This window comes from Gobius niger (genome assembly GCF_951799975.1).
Source record: "Gobius niger genome assembly, chromosome: 2".
NCBI lineage: Eukaryota > Metazoa > Chordata > Actinopteri > Gobiiformes > Gobiidae > Gobius > Gobius niger.
In genome coordinates, this window is record NC_136853.1 from 859,461 (window position 1) to 879,917 (window position 20,457).

Sequence of the window (20,457 nt, forward strand, 5' to 3'; positions counted from 1 at the left end):
CTAAAGCTAAAATCTGGAACAGTCTTCATGAGGATGTGAGACAGGCCTGGACTCTGACCATGTTCAGATCCAGCTGAAAACACTTCTTTTTGCCCGTGCAGAGAACTGAATTATTATGATTTGTTTATCTTGCCTTTTACTTGATTAATGTAATGTTGATGTTTTTATTGATTCTGTTTGTTTTCTTCTATTTCTGCAGCTGTGAAGCACTTTGTGTATGAGCAGATCTGAAGCAGGACGACGCTGAGCTTCCTGTTTTCTGCTCTGTCTTATCTCCTCATCTGTGGCTTTTCGTCTGAACAGAAGAACTGAAGCCGAGGCTCAGGCTCAGAAATGATCAAGTGAATATGGTCAAAATGAGGCCATTTTAAAAAGATCCCGTCTGGAGTCATGTGTCGGGATGGTTTCAATCATATCTGTTTCTGTAAACCGTGGCTCTTTCACCTCACAGGAAGAAGAACCACGGTTTACACAAACACACCTGGAGAGGAGAGGGAGGCAAAGTGAGAACAGGCTCCGTCTTCACTACAAACGTTTAAACCTACTGGGCTCTGTAATGTAACGAGGTCTAAAAGCTACAAAACATCCACCAATGACAAAGCTGCAAAGCAGTGAAACAGCAGAGGTGTTTGTCAGGGAGGGAGAGGAAGCTGCAGCGAGGGAAGGAGGCGCGTCCCACACAGCGTCAGAGGCAGCCACAAGACTGATCTGTGAGAGAAAAAGCCCAAAGTAAAGTCTATGTGATGAAGGGAAAGTGGTGTGAACATCTGGAGTCAGGTGTGTGTGCAGCTGCAGTCACTGAGCACCAGCAAACTGAGACATATTAACGGAGCTGCATCACCATCATCTGGAGAAAACTGCTCAGGTCATTGGTGAAGTCACACTTTACAATCATCTTCTTGTAAAGATCAGGTCCTGTATTAAATGTGTTTCCCAGGGGAAGGTTTATATGTTCAGGCTCTTAATGTCGCGGCCGAGGCTTCACTTAAATCAAAATGTAGCTACTTTAATAATTACCACCAACGCCACCTTGGATTCTGGGCCCAAGGAACCACCATTATTTGCTTCAAAGGTCACAGGTTCGATGTGAGCATGAAAATGGACAAAGCAACAATTATTATATAAAATAGAATTTATTTTAGTTTGATAGAAAATGCATTTTTGTTCAATGATAAATCTCAGTTAAATTGTTGAACACACACGACCACATTCACACTCACTCGTATCCACTCAGTGAATAAAACCAAAGTGAGTCGTCCTCGTGCACAGTGTGGCCTCAGGGCCAGGCTCCGCCCCCTGGAGACCAGGACAGGAACCAAGTATTACAGCAGCCGCTGCATTAGGGCCACGCAGACGCCGCAGCCTCGTCTCCTTGTTTGTGGAGGAGGAGTTGGTGAGACCAGCAGGGGGCGCACTCAGGTGGGGGAGCCCTCGCGCCCGGGTCACTTCAGTTCAGTTCGGACGCAGCTTTGACTTGTGCGCCGGCGCTGATACTTGAACCCAGCGACCCGCAGATGGAAGCGACCACGCCCACATGAAAAGGGGAGGATCCTATGAAAACATGACTTGTTTTAGAAGGAGAAGCAGCAGACATTTGTTTCCTGGAAGCTCTGAAAACATCGCGTCAGTTGAAGCACTCGGCTCACGATTGGCCCGGTCCTCTCTCAATACGACCGCGCTCACAGCAAACGCACAGCGAGGAAACGCCCCCCCCCACGCCACCGCCCACGGGGACGGCAGGAGCACGGCCAGGCCCACCTTAATGCACCCATAGGCCCCGGGGCTTAGACACAATATATATATATATATAATATTCTTTTTTAATCGATGTCAATGCTATTGATAGTTTCTGTTATTGATACGGTTCTTTATCGTTTCACTTGTCAATTCATTAAAAACAGGCTATAAATTATAATATGAAAAGAAATGACCTGTTTTGACATAAACGTCCTCAAAGCATATATGAAGCTAATGTAGAATGGTTATTAAAATAAGGTGATTTAAAGCTGTTTCAGTGGCAGACACTCTTCTGAACGAGGGTGGAAGGATCTTCTCAGCCCTTCAGCGTCGTAGTTTCTGAATGATCCGAGAAAAGCTCATGTTTCAGCTCGTGAGCTTTGTTTTGGTTCTTAATATCGCAGCAGCTGCAGTACAAGCCTGTATGAAGAGGACAGATTCAGAAGTGGATCCTGTAATGTTTATTACCAACCACCAAACTGTCCCTGAATGCATCATCCTGTGATATTGGTATTGTGCGCATGCGCATGGACAGGACATACGGCAATGCACGAGTATAGACAGAAACAGTCTGTCGGTCTGTACGATAACATGTACAAGTAAAGATACTGAACTCCAATCAACCTTTCTCTTCGTTTGTGTCAGTGCACACATCACATTGGCGACGAGGACAAAAAAAAAAAGAAACGAAAACAAAAGAAAAGCGGACCAGCTAAGTGCGGATAAGCTAACCACGCCGAATGCAAGAATTTTCACGAAGCAATGTCGCTGGCAACTACACCCGCGTTGTCTGCGTTCGACACAGAAACAGACCCGAGTTCAGTCGGACCACGCTGGACCAAATGGGTGCAGAGGTTTGAAAATTATACTACGGCTTTTAATATCACGGGAGATACAAGGCTCAAAGCTTTAATGCTACACTTGGCTGGTGAACGTGTCCATGACATATACGACACATTAGCGGCAACAGCAGACAAGTATGCCGACGTCAAAGCAAAGCTCGAAACGTATTTTACGCCAAAGAAAAATGTGCTCTACGAAGTTTATACGTTCAGGAAAGCTGTCCAGCTCTCGGGCGAAAATCTCGACACGTACTGTACACGGCTCCGCATGCTGTCCAAGCACTGTGAGTTCTCCGATGTTGGAGATAAAAGGACAACTGATTCAGAGCTGCACGTCAACGAGGCTTCGCAGACGGGCGCTCAGAGAGCCTGACGTGACCCTAGAAGAAATCCTCAGCTATGGGAGAACGATGGAGGTATCAGAACAGCAGGCAACAGGCATGGAACAAGGAGCAGCTGCATCAGTAAATGCGGTGCAACAGAGAGGACGACCTACTAAAAACTACAACACTGCCCATGCAAGCACGACCAAATTCAACAGCCAGTGTCGTAACTGTGGCGGGACGTATCCACACGAGGGTGACTGTCCTGCTCGCGGAAAAGACTGTAAAGCTTGCGGTAAGCTCAATCATTTTGCCAGACAGTGTAGGTCGAAGCTACAACAACAAAAGAGCTATGGGGCAAAACCAAAGAGTCACACTAAGCAACAGCATAAAATGCACAAGAAAGTGTATAATATCACCAAATCAACACACAGTGAAAGCAAAGCCTCATCTAGCAGTGAAGATGACTATGTGTTTGTGACTACCTCCGCTGCTAAAAGAAACGCACCATCAACCAAGGTAAATATTGGTGGTGTTGATTTTCCAATGGTTATAGACTCAGGTGCCACAGTAAACGTCATTAGTGAGTCTTCCCTCAACATGCTGTCACCACAGCCGCAGTTGCTACCAGCCGATACCAACATTTTTACTTATGGCTGTACCAATCCATTACCACTGGCAGGCATGTTTACATGTGAGGCTACAGCGAACAACCAAAAGACATTGTGCAGGTTTTATGTGAAAAGTGGCAAAGGCAGTTCACTGCTGGGGTACGACACAGCTACACTCTTAGGCCTTATTAAGGTAGTCAATAGTGTGTCCTCACCTCCACTCAATACAGTGGCAGACAAACTGGTGGAGGAAAATCCCGAGCTCTTCCAAGGAATAGGCAAGTTAAAGGACTTTCAAGTCAAACTCCACGTTGACACCACAGTCCAGCCTACATGTCAACCACATAGACGTGTGCCATTTCACATCCGGGAAAGAGTGGAAAAAGAGCTGGAAAAGCTAGAAGAATGTGACATTATAGAGGCTGTAACAGGCCCAACGCCATGGGTCTCACCGATAGTGACTCCACCCAAACCAAAGAACCCAAGCGAGGTTCGGATCTGTGTCGATATGAGACAAGCGAACACTGCAATACAACGTGAGCGTCATATCACACCAACTATGGACGACGTCATTCATGAGCTAAATGGCGCCACAGTTTTCTCCAAACTTGACTTAAGAGCTGGATATCACCAGGAACTCCACCCTGAAAGCAGGTATATCACGACCTTCAGTACTCACAAAGGCCTCCGCAGATACAAACGTCTGAATTTCGGCATTTCTTCAGCAGCAGAAGTATTTCAAAATGCCATCTGCCAAACGCTGCAGGGGATTGATGGTGTAAAGAACCTCAGCGACGACATCATCGTGTATGGTAAAACACAGGCTGATCATGACAGGAGCCTTAAAGCCGTGTTTCAGAGGCTCACAGAGAAAGGCCTCACCCTCAACAGAGACAAATGTGAGTTCAACAAGACCAGGCTTGAGTTCTTCGGATTCATATTCCAAGCAGGCGGGATTTCGGCCGACCCCAAAAAGGTTGCAGCTATTAAAGAAGCCAGTGCACCAGACATCCCCACAGAGGTGAGAAGCCTGCTCGGCATGGCAACGTACTGTGCTCGTTTTATCAAAGACTTTGCATCAATCTCAGCCCCACTTCGCGAGCTAACCAAGAAAGACACACCATGGCACTGGGGCTCGGAGCATGCCGCAGCGTTACAGGCTATAAAAGACGGCCTAACCAGTGACACTGTCATGTCATACTTTGATCCAGTCAAGCAGACTGAACTGGTGGTTGATGCTAGCCCTGTAGGTCTAGGGGCGATTCTTTACCAACTCAGTAAGGAGGGGGAAAGACGCACTATAGCGTATGCTAGCCGCGCACTCAGTGACGTAGAAAGGCGTTACTCGCAGACCGAACGAGAGGCACTTGCAATAGTGTGGAGCTGTGAACATTTTCATTTGTATTCGTATGGGCACTCCTTTACTCTTGTTACAGATCACAAGGCGCTGGAGGTGATCTGGAATAACCCCTGCTCCAAGCCACCTGCAAGGATAGAACGTTGGGGTTTGAGACTGCAGCCCTACGACCTCAGAGTAGTCTACAGAAAAGGAGCTGAGAATCCAGCCGACTGCATGTCCAGGCATCCGGTTGCTACACAGCAGGGAACACACACACGAGCAACCAAGGTGGCCGAAGAATATGTCAACTTTATGGCACAACACGCCACACCCAAGGCAATGACGCTGCCTGAAATCCAAGAGGAAACCCTCAAAGACCCTATACTGCAAAAGGTCAGTGCGCATGTAAGGAACAACACATGGCACACAATCACAAAAGATTCTCAAGACGCCACTGCCCTACAGAAGTACAAACAAATTTGTAGTGAACTGACTGTATCACCTACTGATGACATACTACTTCGGGGCATCAGGATTGTCATCCCCTCAGCCCTAGAGGAAAAGGTGTTGCAACTGGCCCATGAGGGACATCAGGGCATTGTGAAAACAAAGACATTACTTAGGTCAAAAGTATGGTTTCCAAACATAGACCAGAAAGCAGAACTTGTCGTTAAAAACTGTCTAGCATGTCAAGCCAACACTCCAGTGACAAAACTAGAGCCTTTAAAAATGTCCGAACTACCAGAGTCCCCATGGCACATAGTAAGTGCAGACTTCTACGGCCCACTCCCAACCGGAGAGTACTTATTAGTCGTCATAGATGAATACACCCGCTACCCAGTCGTCGAGGCCGTGAGATCCACCTCAGCCAATGCAGTAATTCCAATCATGGATAAGACATTCTCAATGTTTGGCATTCCCAGAGTACTCAAAACGGACAATGGACCTCCCTTTAATGGTGAACTATTTTCAAAGTTCTTATCACACATGGGATGCCAACACAGAAAGATAACACCTCTATGGCCACAAGCAAATGCAACAGCAGAGCGCTTCATGCGAACTCTAGGAAAAGCTATACGTGTAGCAGAGAGCCAGAGAGTCCCTTGGAAACAAACACTGAACACTTTTCTCCGTGAGTACCGCTCCACACCACACAGCACCACGGAAGCGTCTCCTGCAGAGCTCATGTTTCAACGTAAAATCTACACTAAGATTCCGGCACATTCCAATGCTGTCCAACAAAATGCTGACCATGTGATCAGAGAGCGTGACAAACGAGCAAAGACTAAGATGAAACAAAGTGCAGATGCACGCCATCATGCAAAGTACAGCTCTCTCAAGGTTGGTGACACGGTGTTGTGTCGCCAATCAAAACAAAATAAGCTGACGTCATCGTACAACTGCGACCCCTACACCATAACTCACATCAACGGCTCCATGGTCACTGCCAGCAACAAGAGACATTCCATCACAAGGAACTCATCTTTCTTCAAGAAGATAAACACCAACGCAAAATGTCCAACACCAACTTCTGACAGCGATGATGAGGACATTACTGTGACCGTTGCTAGGTACCCTCAGAGGCGATATAGGCGCCGCCCAGCGTACCTGAATGACTTTGAGGACTCGGGTTAGAAATCAGTGAGCCCACTATTCCGGTGATATCTTTGATTGTGTTGGATAGAGTTTGACCGTTGTGTTTAGTAATAGCATTGTTTGCATTTTGCAAGGTTACATTCTATTTGTTGTTGACAGCTATTGAATAACCGCAAGTACAAATTTCATCTAAGTGTTTGCCAGCACATTCATAAGTGGTATTTTTGTTTATAAAAAAAAAAAAAAAACTAACTTGACTAACTCAGATGCAACTTGTTTATCAGTTCGTTAAAAAAAAAAAAAAAAAAAAAGGAGTGATGTAATGTTTATTACCAACCACCAAACTGTCCCTGAATGCATCATCCTGTGATATTGGTATTGTGCGCATGCGCATGGACAGGACATACGGCAATTCACGAGTATAGACAGAAACAGTCTGTCGGTCTGTACGATAACATGTACAAGTAAAGATACTGAACTCCAATCAACCTTTCTCTTCGTTTGTGTCAGTGCACACATCACAGATCCTAAAACAGCGCAGACGTTTGGGATGGTGCGAGTGGTGCGTGTATCTGCAGGCGTGTATCTGCAGGCGTGTATCTGCAGGCGTGTATCTGCAGGCGTGTATCTGCAGGCGTGTATCTGCAGCAGCTCCGCCCCCAGGCTGAGCTACGTGACGCCAGAGGCCAAAGGGGGGGCTGAAGGTGAGGTGGCCCCTAATGTAGCATCGGGTCTAGCGGTGATTGGTTCACAGCGGAAGTGCGTACGACCACATTAACATGGACCAAAGTTTGAACCTGAACATTTAAACTTTGACCTTTGACCTGTCGTGTCTTCCCTTAAAGGTCCTTGATTCTGAAGCTTCCTTTTTGATGACATGTGATGAGCCGACAAGGATGAAACAATATCAACAGTCATTTGCAGCTGAAAGCATGTTTGCTGAGTTGTACATGTACAGGGTTAGCAGGCTGTATGCAGTATGTTGTGTGTATATTTGTATACTTTTGTGTATGTGAAGCAGGACCGCAGTAGTGGTTTGAGGTCTGGAGTAAAGTGGGTCAAACGCATCAGTTCATTTCAGGAGGTTCATGAACATAATCTGATATGATTGTATAGTTTTAATGATCCTGCATTAACTGTCTGAACATCTGGGAACGCTGAACATCTGGGAACGCTGAACATCTGTGAACGCTGAACATCTGGGAACGCTGAACATCTGTGAACGCTGAACATCTGGGAACGCTGAACATCTGGGAACGCTGAACATCTGGGAACGCTGAACATCTGGGAACGCTGAACATCTGGGAACGCTGAACATCTGGGAACGCTGAACATCTGGGAACGCTGAACATCTGGAAGCTTTGCCAAAGAGTGAGGCGACATTAGAACGTTTCCAATCCCTCTGAGTAGAAACTGCTCCTGCTGAGGTTCATGTTCCTCACACGGCGTTACAATCAGAACAGACTTTTCTGACACTGTGGAAAACATCAGCTCTGATCAGACGAACCAAACGTCAGAGGAAACTCATATTTCACAGCGTTTCCTGTTCAGCTCAGCTCTGGCTCTGATCAGGCCCAACGATAAGAGCTTCTGTTCCTCTGAGCGGACATGACGGCCCTGAGTGTGACCTGACAGGAGCAGCTCCATTCAGCCCCTCCAGGATTTCACACACATTTCTCTCATTGTCGGGATTAAAACCACATTTTTTCTGCTTAAAACAATATATTTTCTTTATATTTTGCATCTGTTTTAACCAAAGAGACTCTGGGGAAGAATAAAAGACTTAAAATATCTGTTATTTTAGATCATTGTATCATTTAAAAAAGCAGAGCCGTGTGCGCCCCTCCCCTCTCGTCTCCTCCTCAGCTACAGAAAGGAGGCGGGGCTAACAGGGCAGTGGGCGGGTCCGTCTCCAGTGCGTGCTAGTGGCAGGCCGTGGTATTGCAGCCAGCAGCCCCACAGACACTCATGTAAAAGGAGCAGCCTGTAAAATGGTCCACAGGCGTCTGGAGCTTCACACTGAGGCAAATATATCTCTTTAAGATTCACATGTTTAGGACGTGGACTTAAAGCATCAAACATACTAAAGACCAAATGTATGATGAATATAGCATGTGTTTAGAGCATTGGATTATGGGTAATAAGAAACAACTACATGTTACTGGAAATGACATCATGGCTCTAATAACCCGTAACTGTTGGATTCATTTCAAAAATACAGCAGCGTTTAATGCACTTGGTAAGTTTAGCACTTATATTATTAGTGTGAGTAAGTCGGCTCAGTAATGTTCACCTTTCACAGACAAGAGCCACAAAGAGCTTCACAACAGTTTACAATCTGAAAAACACACACAATAAAAGGCCAACGACGACACAAAAACCACAACGGCCCAAGAATCACGGATTAAAGCCTGAAGAAATAAGTGCGTCTAAAGTCGGCTCTGAAAGACGCTTTAAATCAAAGTGTAAATCACTGGTTTGTTTGGACCAACATGAAGCTCCTCAATCTCTGCAGGTCCAGCCTGAAGCTCCTCCTGATGTCCACACTTCTCTGGAGGATATTAGTGCTGCTTCCCAGCACCACAAAGAAAACATTGGAGATCAGGAATATTGCAGATGAAATCCTCTCACGTCCTTATTCTGACTGTCTGATGCTGACAGGGCTCACACACGGGGCTGCTTCTTTTACACACTTTTGCAAATACACATTTTACACAAAACTAATTATTGTGACTTCACGACAAAACAACTGTAACAGGTTCTGATGCCCAAACATTATAACCTTCATTTCTGTTGTACTTCCTGAGATTCGACAAAATAAAAGTACATTTTTGGTGGATTTAATTTTTTTAATTTTTTGCATCCCTTGTCCCACATTCACTCTCTCAAACATCCTGGCCTGTTGTACATGTTTTTAGTGAATGTTGGGGGGGCACATGTGAACTGGAAATCCCCCACAGTCAGGGACACTTTGGGAGCGGCGTCTTTGGCACAGATGGAATCTTTAGGACGGTTTTCTGAGGCATCGTTCCAAAGCGTGGGTGAATTGGCTGACGACACAAAGAGAGAAAGGAAATCACAAATGTCTGATGAAGAACTTTCCAAACGCTCTAGACGACAGCTCAGCTTTTCACTCAATGGTCCCAACAAAGCTCATCGAAAAGCTCAAACGCCATTTGTTATTGGGTTTTTAATTCAATTCGACCACATTGGTCAAAATCAATGGTTGTATTTGGGATGAGCTGTGGGTCAGCACTGGTGTCCCGCAGGGCTGTGTTTTGAGCCCCTGCTGTTCACACTGTTCACTCATGACCTTCATCTCATGATAAAAATGTGATCATCAAACATGGCGATGATTGGACCATCATTGGGCTGATCAGTTCAAATGATGAGTCTCATGATGGTGAGGAGGTGGATGTTGTTCAGTGAGGAGAGAAAACATCCTGCTTTTGAACGCTTCAAACACAGGTGAACTTGTTATTGATGTTTGTCACAATAGGAATCAGTTTCCTGTGACTCTCCGTGATTCTGACGTGCAGATTGTTGAGAAATGTAAATTCTTGGCTGTGACTCTTTCTCATGACTTGAACTGGAGCTCTCATACGATGAACTCTGCTCACAAAGTGAGACAGCTTCTTTTCACGCAGGCTTGGAGAGTTTACTCTAAACACTAGGATTCTTCTGAACTTGTATTATTGTGTCACTGAGAGTGAGCAGTTGTATCACCGTGTGGTTTGGTCTCAGTCTGAAAGAGAAGAAGGCTTTGAACAGTGGTTCTCTCAGCCTCAGGACCACTGGCTGCTCTTTGCTGCCCCTGGAGGCCACATCTAAAGCTCCACTACTGAATCCAGCTTTACAACTCTCCAGAGACGCTCAGGCCGCCCGGCTCGGGCCGCCCGGCTCAGGCCGCCCGGCTCAGGCCGCCCGGCTCGGGCCGCCCGGCCCAGGCCGGCTCAGGCCGCCCGGCTCAGGCCCCCCGGCTCAGGCCTTTTCTGAGGTGCTGGTATCGCTCCGTCATATGTTCTACTGATCGCCATAGTAACACTTTCTTTCCTCGAGCTGTGATCACTTGAAACAAGGCCCTTCTATTCATTTATCTGTATTTTATTGTGCAGTATTTTGCCCTTAGGCTTTTAATGTGGCATTGTTTGTTTGTTTGTTTGTTTGTTTGTTTGTTTGTTTGTTTGTTCTTTTGTGTCTTTTTACGTGTTTTACATATATCGCACTTTGATCCGGTAACATATTTTTATTTTATTTTTGTGAACCGTTACCTGGCCAGTTGATCTCAGCGACGAGCTCATTCCCGCCTTCGTTGTTGGGCTCGCCTTGACCCCAGTTATCATAATCCCAAACAGATCCGTCGCTCCACATCCAGAGCTTATCCTGATGACAGTTTCACAAACAACATTTCAGCTCTCAACACCAGGATTTAAGTGAATCCTGTTGATGGAGCAAACAGTCTGACCTGAACTGCGTCGTGTCCGCCGATCCAGGTGGGCCGGTCTTCTCCGGTGGTGGTTTTGATCAGATCTGTCACAAAAGTGTTCTCCTCAGCGCTGTGGATGGAGGCCAGGTTTGCACCCTGAGATTGGCAGCTTCTCTGGAGCACAAAGCCCAGTGAGAAGCTCTGGGTTAGCGGTCATTGTAGTCATGTTTGTAGGAGGTGCTCTTAATGGTTTAAAACAAACAGATGTTTTACTGAAGATGCCTGATTTGAAAGCTAAGAACCTCAAGAGTTCAGTCACTGAGCTTCAGCTACTGGAGCAATATCGCACTAAGGAGGACCTGTCTGGGTTTGTGGAGGTGAGTCTAGATCAGGGGGCCAAACTTTTTGTCTCCGAGGCCAAAATGAAAGAGTGCCTGTGAGTCGCGGGCCAAACACGACTATTTACTTTTTTTTTTCAGATGGCCCACATTTACATTTGTTTCTATCGATGCAGATAACATGCTACATTAAAACAATTATGGCAAAAGCCTAATTTTACTAAAATAAAATCAACCATTGTAGCAATTTAGTGCAAAAAAAACCCCACACCTGTATCTACAGCACCTGCAGTAACTTTACCTCATTTGTTAACTCAAAGAAAGTGTCAGTTCAGCATCAATTCTTTTATAAGCCATTTTTTAACATATACTGATGTTGATGTAACAACCTTTGCAATAAAAGTTGGAAAACTGTGAAAGTTGATGCTAAAACGCTCTGTGATTGATAAATACACCACAACAGTGTTTCCTTAACTTTGTGAAAGGAGTGAAACAGCGCCCCCAATTTGACGCTGGTGGTCAAAAGGTGTACTGCATCCATATTTACCTTTGAGAATGAATGGAAGAGAGTTAGTACAAAAGTAGGTCACTCTCTGGGGCCCCACTTTGGGCCCCCCTGCTCTAGATACAAGTCAGCACAACAACAACTTTATGTCTTCATTTCGGAGCTAAATGAAGAGAAAAGAGAAAACAGTGCACGGTTACAGCACCATGTCGCCTTTTTACACAACATCCCTCTGATCTGACCCTCTTCATCCGCTCGCAGGTTCAAAGCAACAAAAAAGTCAGGACTCCAGGTTAAAGTTTAGTTTAAAGCCGTCAGGAGCCGTGTCTCCTGCTCAGACAGACTGAGGCCCCACTGGGAAACACGGGCACAGGGTTTTGACAGCACATAAAGAAACAATCAATAGAATAAATAATAAACAATCACAGCTGTGAAAATCAGATTCTTTACTTTTTTTAACAGTAACAGTAATGTAGACTGATTTTCATCACAGTAAACGGCTGATTTAAACTCCTTGACTAAAGTAATCCAGATTGCACTAAATTATATCTTCATGAAACATTTCCTGGGGAGGACGAAGTGTTGCTCCAACTTTGAAACATAAATCCATTAAAAGTCAAGTAAAAGACCTTCTGTCATCTATGCTCAGCCTTTCATATGTCGACCTGCTGTGAGTTTCCTAGATCAGAGTTCCTCCTCTGTAACCACTGAGTCCTGTAGGAAAGACTCATTGTTGTTATTAGTCTGTACCTCTGCTTGTGTCCAGGTCAACTTAGAAGCAAAGAACTTGAAACAGCGAGTTCCAAACAGAGTCCAGCCCTCAGGACAGCCTGTATTAAAATAACAGTATTAATAATGAATAAGTGTGCTGTATATTAAAGTGACTGTGGTCAAACTCACCCTGGTCATTGGTCAGTGACTGTGACTGTGAAGAACAGAGTTATTAAAGCCTGATCAGACAGACATGATGATAAATGAGGTGTAACTTACAGCTCCTGTGGTCAGCAGAGCAGCGGTCACACAGAGGAAGGCGGTCAGTGGGCAGTGGGCAGCCATCTGAAAACACAAGCACAACTGAGAAGAAGATGGTCTGTTTTTTATTTAAACAGGGAAGGAGCACAGTTTGACATTGACCAAAAGGAAAGATGCTTTGTTCCAGGTTATTGCAGAAATGCTCATTTCCACCGCTCGTCCCTGGGCAGGTTGATCCAGATGAACGGTCGCTCCCTCATGACCTTGTTACAGATCATGACATCAAAAGTTTGTTTTTCTAGAAGCCATTTTTTAGTCACACGTGCAAAGCTTTTGAACGTCCTACATGCAACAATCTCTGTTGGCCGTGAGTTCCACTGACCCGATTACAGAGAAGGCAGACCTGAGCCATGAGCAGACTTACCTTCACTTCAGAGTCAGCTCTGTGGGACTGGAGGAGAGGAGCAGCTTTTATAGAGCGGTCAGGGGGTAGGAAGTTCACTGCCAGCAAGTCACACATGTAAACACACTCTTATCACACACCTTCTACCCCTTGCCTGAACCCAGCACAGTTTCCCCAGTTTGCCGTTATCCAAATCTAAAAGCTTCTTGAAAAAACAAAAGAAAAAAAGCTCCAAAACCGTGAGAATGAAGTGACAAAATCATGACAGAAACAGTCACCACCCCGTGTGGAAAAAGTCACTTTGGACACGGCTCCACATTTAGGTTTAGGCCAATTCCAGCCCATTACAGAGAGATTTACAGGAGTTAGAGAGACTGGAGAAGATAGATGAAGAACAGGCAGCAGTCTGGATGTTCTTGTACAGGAGTTAGAGAGACTGGAGAAGATAGATGAAGAACAGGCAGCAGTCTGGATGTTCTTGTACAGGAGTTAGAGAGACTGGAGAAGATAGATGAAGAACAGGCAGCAGTCTGGATGTTCTTGTACAGGAGTTAGAGAGACTGGAGAAGATAGATGAAGAACAGGCAGCAGTCTGGATGTTCTTGTACAGGTGTTAGAGAGACTGGAGAAGATAGATGAAGAACAGGCAGCAGTCTGGATGTTCTTGTACAGGAGTTAGAGAGACTGGAGAAGATAGATGAAGAACAGGCAGCAGTCTGGATGTTCTTGTACAGGTGTTAGAGAGGCTGGAGAAGATAGATGAAGAACAGGCAGCAGTCTGGATGTTCTTGTACAGGTGTTAGAGAGACTGGAGAAGATAGATGAAGAACAGGCAGCAGTCTGGATGTTCTTGTACAGGAGTTAGAGAGACTGGAGAAGATAGATGAAGAACAGGCAGCAGTCTGGATGTTCTTGTACAGGTGTTAGAGAGACTGGAGAAGATAGATGAAGAACAGGCAGCAGTCTGGATGTTCTAATACAGGAGTTAGAGAGACTGGAGAAGATAGATGAAGAACAGGCAGCAGTCTGGATGTTCTTGTACAGGAGTTAGAGAGACTGGAGAAGATAGATGAAGAACAGGCAGCAGTCTGGATGTTCTTGTACAGGTGTTAGAGAGGCTGGAGAAGATAGATGAAGAACAGGCAGCAGTCTGGATGTTCTTGTACAGGTGTTAGAGAGACTGGAGAAGATAGATGAAGAACAGGCAGCAGTCTGGATGTTCTTGTACAGGAGTTAGAGAGACTGGAGAAGATAGATGAAGAACAGGCAGCAGTCTGGATGTTCTTGTACAGGTGTTAGAGAGACTGGAGAAGATAGATGAAGAACAGGCAGCAGTCTGGATGTTCTTGTACAGGAGTTAGAGAGACTGGAGAAGATAGATGAAGAACAGGCAGCAGTCTGGATGTTCTTGTACAGGAGTTAGAGAGACTGGAGAAGATAGATGAAGAACAGGCAGCAGTCTGGATGTTCTTGTACAGGAGTTAGAGACACTGGAGAAGATAGATGAAGAACAGGCAGCAGTCTGGATGTTCTTGTACAGGAGTTAGAGAGAGATTGGAGAAGATAGATGAAGAACAGGCAGCAGTCTGGATGTTCTAGTACAGGAGTTAGAGAGACTGGAGAAGATAGATGAAGAACAGGCAGCAGTCTGGATGTTCTAATACAGGTGTTAGAGAGACTGGAGAAGATAGATGAAGAACAGGCAGCAGTCTGGATGTTCTAATACAGGTGTTAGAGAGACTGGAGAAGATAGATGAAGAACAGGCAGCAGTCTGGATGTTCTTATACAGGTGTTAGAGAGACTGGAGAAGATAGATGAAGAACAGGCAGCAGTCTGGATGTTCTTGTACAGGTGTTAGAGAGACTGGAGAAGATAGATGAAGAACAGGCAGCAGTCTGGATGTTCTTGTACAGGAGTTAGAGAGACTGGAGAAGATAGATGAAGAACAGGCAGCAGTCTGGATGTTCTTATACAGGTGTTAGAGAGACTGGAGAAGATAGATGAAGAACAGGCAGCAGTCTGGATGTTCTTGTACAGGAGTTAGAGAGACTGGAGAAGATAGATGAAGAACAGGCAGCAGTCTGGATGTTCTTGTACAGGAGTTAGAGAGACTGGAGAAGATAGATGAAGAACAGGCAGCAGTCTGGATGTTCTTGTACAGGAGTTAGAGAGACTGGAGAAGATAGATGAAGAACAGGCAGCAGTCTGGATGTTCTTGTACAGGTGTTAGAGAGGCTGGAGAAGATAGATGAAGAACAGGCAGCAGTCTGGATGTTCTTGTACAGGTGTTAGAGAGACTGGAGAAGATAGATGAAGAACAGGCAGCAGTCTGGATGTTCTTGTACAGGAGAAGTTTATTTACCATCAGTGCGGGACCCGGAGACATGAACTGGCGGGGGGCACCATGACCACACCTCAAATCCCAGACTTAATTGCCAACTATCAGGGATAAGTAAAAGATCATGGCCGCCAATCAGTTTCTCCTGCAAATGATATTTATTAGTCTCGACATATGATGTTCTGAGATTGACTTATTACAAAAAAAAATCTGCCCAATAAGGGTTACACCCCACTAAATCTCCTCTACTGCACAATATGACCTGCTAAAAAAAAGTGTCTCACATGGGACAGTTGTGGCAGGAGTCCCCAAGTATTTATTCACGGCAGATCATTATTTATATATATTTTTTATTTACCAGATCAGAAAATACAGGCCTCTGTTTGTGAGCGTGGGAAACATGTGCGCGTCTCCTGATTGGTCAACAGTGTCAACAGTGTCACGTGATCACAACACAACAACACAGTTCATGCTGCTGCTAATGCTACTACTTGGCGATAGTTCTGTCAAAATGGAGATAAACGTCGACAACACGAAGATGTGGGACGTATTTCTTTGGATTTAATAAGAAAAGGAAACGGACACGAGGCGGAGGAGACACTGGGGAGCGGAAAAAGAGAAGCTAACGGAGAAAAGGAGCTGGAAAGTCCGTCTCCAAACTCAGTAAGTGCTGCGGTTGAAATGTAGCTGGAAAAGGCTCTCTGTTTGGTGTGAGGCTGTTTGGTGTGGGGCTGTTTGGTGTGAGGCTGTTTGGTGTGGGGCTGTTTGGTGTGAGGCTGTTTGGTGTGAGGCTGTTTGGTGTGGGGCTGTTTCATGTGGGGCTGTTTGGTGTGAGGCTGTTTGGTGTGGGGCTGTTTCCTGTGGGGCTGTTTCGTGTGAGGCTGTTTGGTGTGGGGCTGTTTGGTGTGAGGCTGTTTGGTGTGGGGCTGTTTGGTGTGAGGCTGTTTGGTGTGAGGCTGTTTGGTGTGGGGCTGTTTGGTGTGAGGCTGTTTGGTGTAAGGCTGTTTCCTGTGGGGCTGTTTGGTGTAAGGCTGTTTCCTGTGGGGCTGTTTGGTGTGAGGCTGTTTGGTGTGAGGCTGTTTCTTGTGGGGCTGTTTGGTGTGAGGCTGTTTGGTGTGAGGCTGTTTCTTGTGGGGCTGTTTGGTGTGGGGCTGTTTGGTGTGAGGCTGTTTGGTGTGAGGCTGTTTGGTGTGGGGCTGTTTGGTGTGAGGCTGTTTGGTGTGAGGCTGTTTGGTGTGGGGCTGTTTGGTGTGAGGCTGTTTGGTGTGGGGCTGTTTGGTGTGAGGCTGTTTGGTGTGGGGCTGTTTGGTGTGAGGCTGTTTGGTGTAAGGCTGTTTCCTGTGGGGCTGTTTGGTGTGGGGCTGTTTGGTGTGGGGCTGTTTGGTGTAAGGCTGTTTCCTGTGGGGCTGTTTGGTGTGGGGCTGTTTGGTGTGGGGCTGTTTGGTGTGGGGCTGTTTGGTGTGGGGCTGTTTGGTGTGAGGCTGTTTCCTGTGAGGCTGTTTGGTGTGAGGCTGTTTGGTGTGGGACTGTTTGGTGTGAGGCTGTTTGGTGTGGGGCTGTTTCCTGTGAGGCTGTTTGGTGTGGGGCTGTTTCCTGTGAGGCTGTTTGGTGTGAGGCTGTTTGGTGTGGGGCTGTTTGGTGTGGGGCTGTTTCCTGTGGGACTGTTTGGTGTGAGGCTGTTTGGTGTGGGACTGTTTGGTGTGAGGCTGTTTGGTGTGGGACTGTTTGGTGTGAGGCTGTTTGATGTGGGGCTGTTTGGTGTGGGACTGTTTGGTGTGAGGCTGTTTGGTGTGAGGCTGTTTGGTGTGAGGCTGTTTGGTGTGAGGCTGTTTGGTGCGGGGCTGTTTGGTGTGGGGCTGTTTGGTGTGAGGCTGTTTGGTGTGGGGCTGTTTCCTGTGGGGCTGTTTGGTGTGGGGCTGTTTGGTGTGGGGCTGTTTGGTGTGGGGCTGTTTGGTGTGAGGCTGTTTGGTGTGAGGCTGTTTGGTGTGAGGCTGTTTGGTGTGAGGCTGTTTGGTGCGGGGCTGTTTGGTGTGGGGCTGTTTCCTGTGAGGCTGTTTCCTGTGAGGCTGTTTGATGTGGGGCTGTTTGGTGTGGGGCTGTTTGGTGTGAGGCTGTTTGGTGTGGGACTGTTTGGTGTGAGGCTGTTTGGTGTGAGGCTGTTTGGTGTGAGGCTGTTTGGTGTGAGGCTGTTTGGTGCGGGGCTGTTTGGTGTGGGGCTGTTTGGTGTGAGGCTGTTTGGTGTGGGGCTGTTTGGTGTGAGGCTGTTTCCTGTGGGGCTGTTTCGTGTGGGGCTGTTTCGTGTGGGACTGTTTGGTGTGGGGCTGTTTGGTGTGGGGCTGTTTGGTGTGGGGCTGTTTGGTGTGGGGCTGTTTCCTGTGGGGCTGTTTCGTGTGGGACTGTTTCGTGTGGGACTGTTTGGTGTGGGGCTGTTTGGTGTGGGGCTGTTTCCTGTGGGGCTGTTTCGTGTGGGACTGTTTGGTGTGGGGCTGTTTGGTGTGGGGCTGTTTGGTGTGGGGCTGTTTGGTGTGGGGCTGTTTCCTGTGGGGCTGTTTGGTGTGGGGCTGTTTGGTGTGGGGCTGTTTGGTGTAAGGCTGTTTCCTGTGGGACTGTTTGGTGTGAGGCTGTTTGGTGTGAGGCTGTTTCCTGTGAGGCTGTTTCCTGTGAGGCTGTTTGGTGTGAGGCTGTTTGGTGTAAGGCTGTTTCCTGTGGGGCTGTTTGGTGTGGGACTGTTTGGTGTGAGGCTGTTTCCTGTGAGGCTGTTTCCTGTGAGGCTGTTTGGTGTAAGGCTGTTTCCTGTGAGGCTGTTTGGTGTGGGGCTGTTTGGTGTGGGACTGTTTGGTGTGAGGCTGTTTCCTGTGAGGCTGTTTCCTGTGAGGCTGTTTGGTGTGAGGCTGTTTGGTGTGGGGCTGTTTGGTGTGGGGCTGTTTGGTGTAAGGCTGTTTGGTGTGGGGCTGTTTGGTGTGGGGCTGTTTGGTGTGAGGCTGTTTGGTGTGGGGCTGTTTGGTGTGGGGCTGTTTGGTGTGGGGCTGTTTGGTGTGAGGCTGTTTGGTGTGGGGCTGTTTGGTGTGGGGCTGTTTGGTGTGAGGCTGTTTCCTGTGGGGCTGTTTGGTGTGGGGCTGTTTGGTGTGGGGCTGTTTGGTGTGGGGCTGTTTGGTGTAAGGCTGTTTGGTGTGGGGCTGTTTGGTGTGAGGCTGTTTGGTGTGGGGCTGTTTGGTGTGGGGCTGTTTGATGTGGGGCTGTTTGGTGTGAGGCTGTTTGATGTGGGGCTGTTTGGTGTGGGGCTGTTTGGTGTAAGGCTGTTTGGTGTGGGGCTGTTTGGTGTGAGGCTGTTTGGTGTGGGGCTGTTTGGTGTGGGGCTGTTTGGTGTGAGGCTGTTTCCTGTGGGGCTGTTTGGTGTGGGGCTGTTTGGTGTGGGGCTGTTTGGTGTGGGGCTGTTTGGTGTAAGGCTGTTTGGTGTGGGGCTGTTTGGTGTGAGGCTGTTTGGTGTGAGGCTGTTTGGTGTGGGGCTGTTTCCTGTGGGGCTGTTTGGTGTGGGGCTGTTTAGTGTGGGGCTGTTTGGTGTGGGGCTGTTTCCTGTGGGGCTGTTTGGTGTGGGGCTGTTTGGTGTGAGGCTGTTTGGTGTGGGGCTGTTTCCTGTGGGGCTGTTTGGTGTGGGGCTGTTTAGTGTGGGGCTGTTTGGTGTGGGGCTGTTTAGTGTGGGGCTGTTTGGTGTGGGGCTGTTTGGTGTGGGGCTGTTTGGTGTAAGGCTGTTTCCTGTGAGGCTGTTTGGTGTGGGGCTGTTTCCTGTGGGGCTGTTTGGTGTGGGGCTGTTTGGTGTGGGGCTGTTTGGTGTAAGGCTGTTTCCTGTGAGGCTGTTTGGTGTGGGGCTGTTTGGTGTGGGGCTGTTTGGTGTAAGGCTGTTTCCTGTGGGACTGTTTGGTGTGAGGCTGTTTGGTGTGAGGCTGTTTCCTGTGAGGCTGTTTCCTGTGAGGCTGTTTGGTGTGAGGCTGTTTGGTGTAAGGCTGTTTCCTGTGAGGCTGTTTCCTGTGAGGCTGTTTGGTGTGAGGCTGTTTGGTGTAAGGCTGTTTCCTGTGGGGCTGTTTGGTGTGGGACTGTTTGGTGTGAGGCTGTTTCCTGTGAGGCTGTTTCCTGTGAGGCTGTTTGGTGTAAGGCTGTTTCCTGTGAGGCTGTTTGGTGTGGGGCTGTTTGGTGTGAGGCTGTTTCCTGTGAGGCTGTTTCCTGTGAGGCTGTTTGGTGTGAGGCTGTTTGGTGTAAGGCTGTTTCCTGTGGGGCTGTTTGGTGTGGGACTGTTTGGTGTGAGGCTGTTTCCTGTGAGGCTGTTTCCTGTGAGGCTGTTTGGTGTAAGGCTGTTTCCTGTGAGGCTGTTTGGTGTGGGGCTGTTTGGTGTGGGACTGTTTGGTGTGAGGCTGTTTCCTGTGAGGCTGTTTCCTGTGAGGCTGTTTGGTGTGAGGCTGTTTGGTGTGGGGCTGTTTGGTGTGGGGCTGTTTGGTGTGGGGCTGTTTGGTGTAAGGCTGTTTGGTGTGGGGCTGTTTGGTGTGAGGCTGTTTGGTGTGGGGCTGTTTGGTGTGGGGCTGTTTGGTGTGAGGCTGTTTCCTGTGGGGCTGTTTGGTGTGGGGCTGTTTGGTGTGGGGCTGTTTGGTGTGGGGCTGTTTGGTGTAAGGCTGTTTGGTGTGGGGCTGTTTGGTGTGAGGCTGTTTGGTGTGAGGCTGTTTGGTGTGGGGCTGTTTCCTGTGGGGCTGTTTGGTGTGGGGCTGTTTAGTGTGGGGCTGTTTGGTGTGGGGCTGTTTCCTGTGGGGCTGTTTGGTGTGGGGCTGTTTGGTGTGAGGCTGTTTGGTGTGGGGCTGTTTCCTGTGGGGCTGTTTGGTGTGGGGCTGTTTAGTGTGGGGCTGTTTGGTGTGGGGCTGTTTAGTGTGGGGCTGTTTGGTGTGGGGCTGTTTGGTGTGGGGCTGTTTGGTGTAAGGCTGTTTCCTGTGAGGCTGTTTGGTGTGGGGCTGTTTCCTGTGGGGCTGTTTGGTGTGGGGCTGTT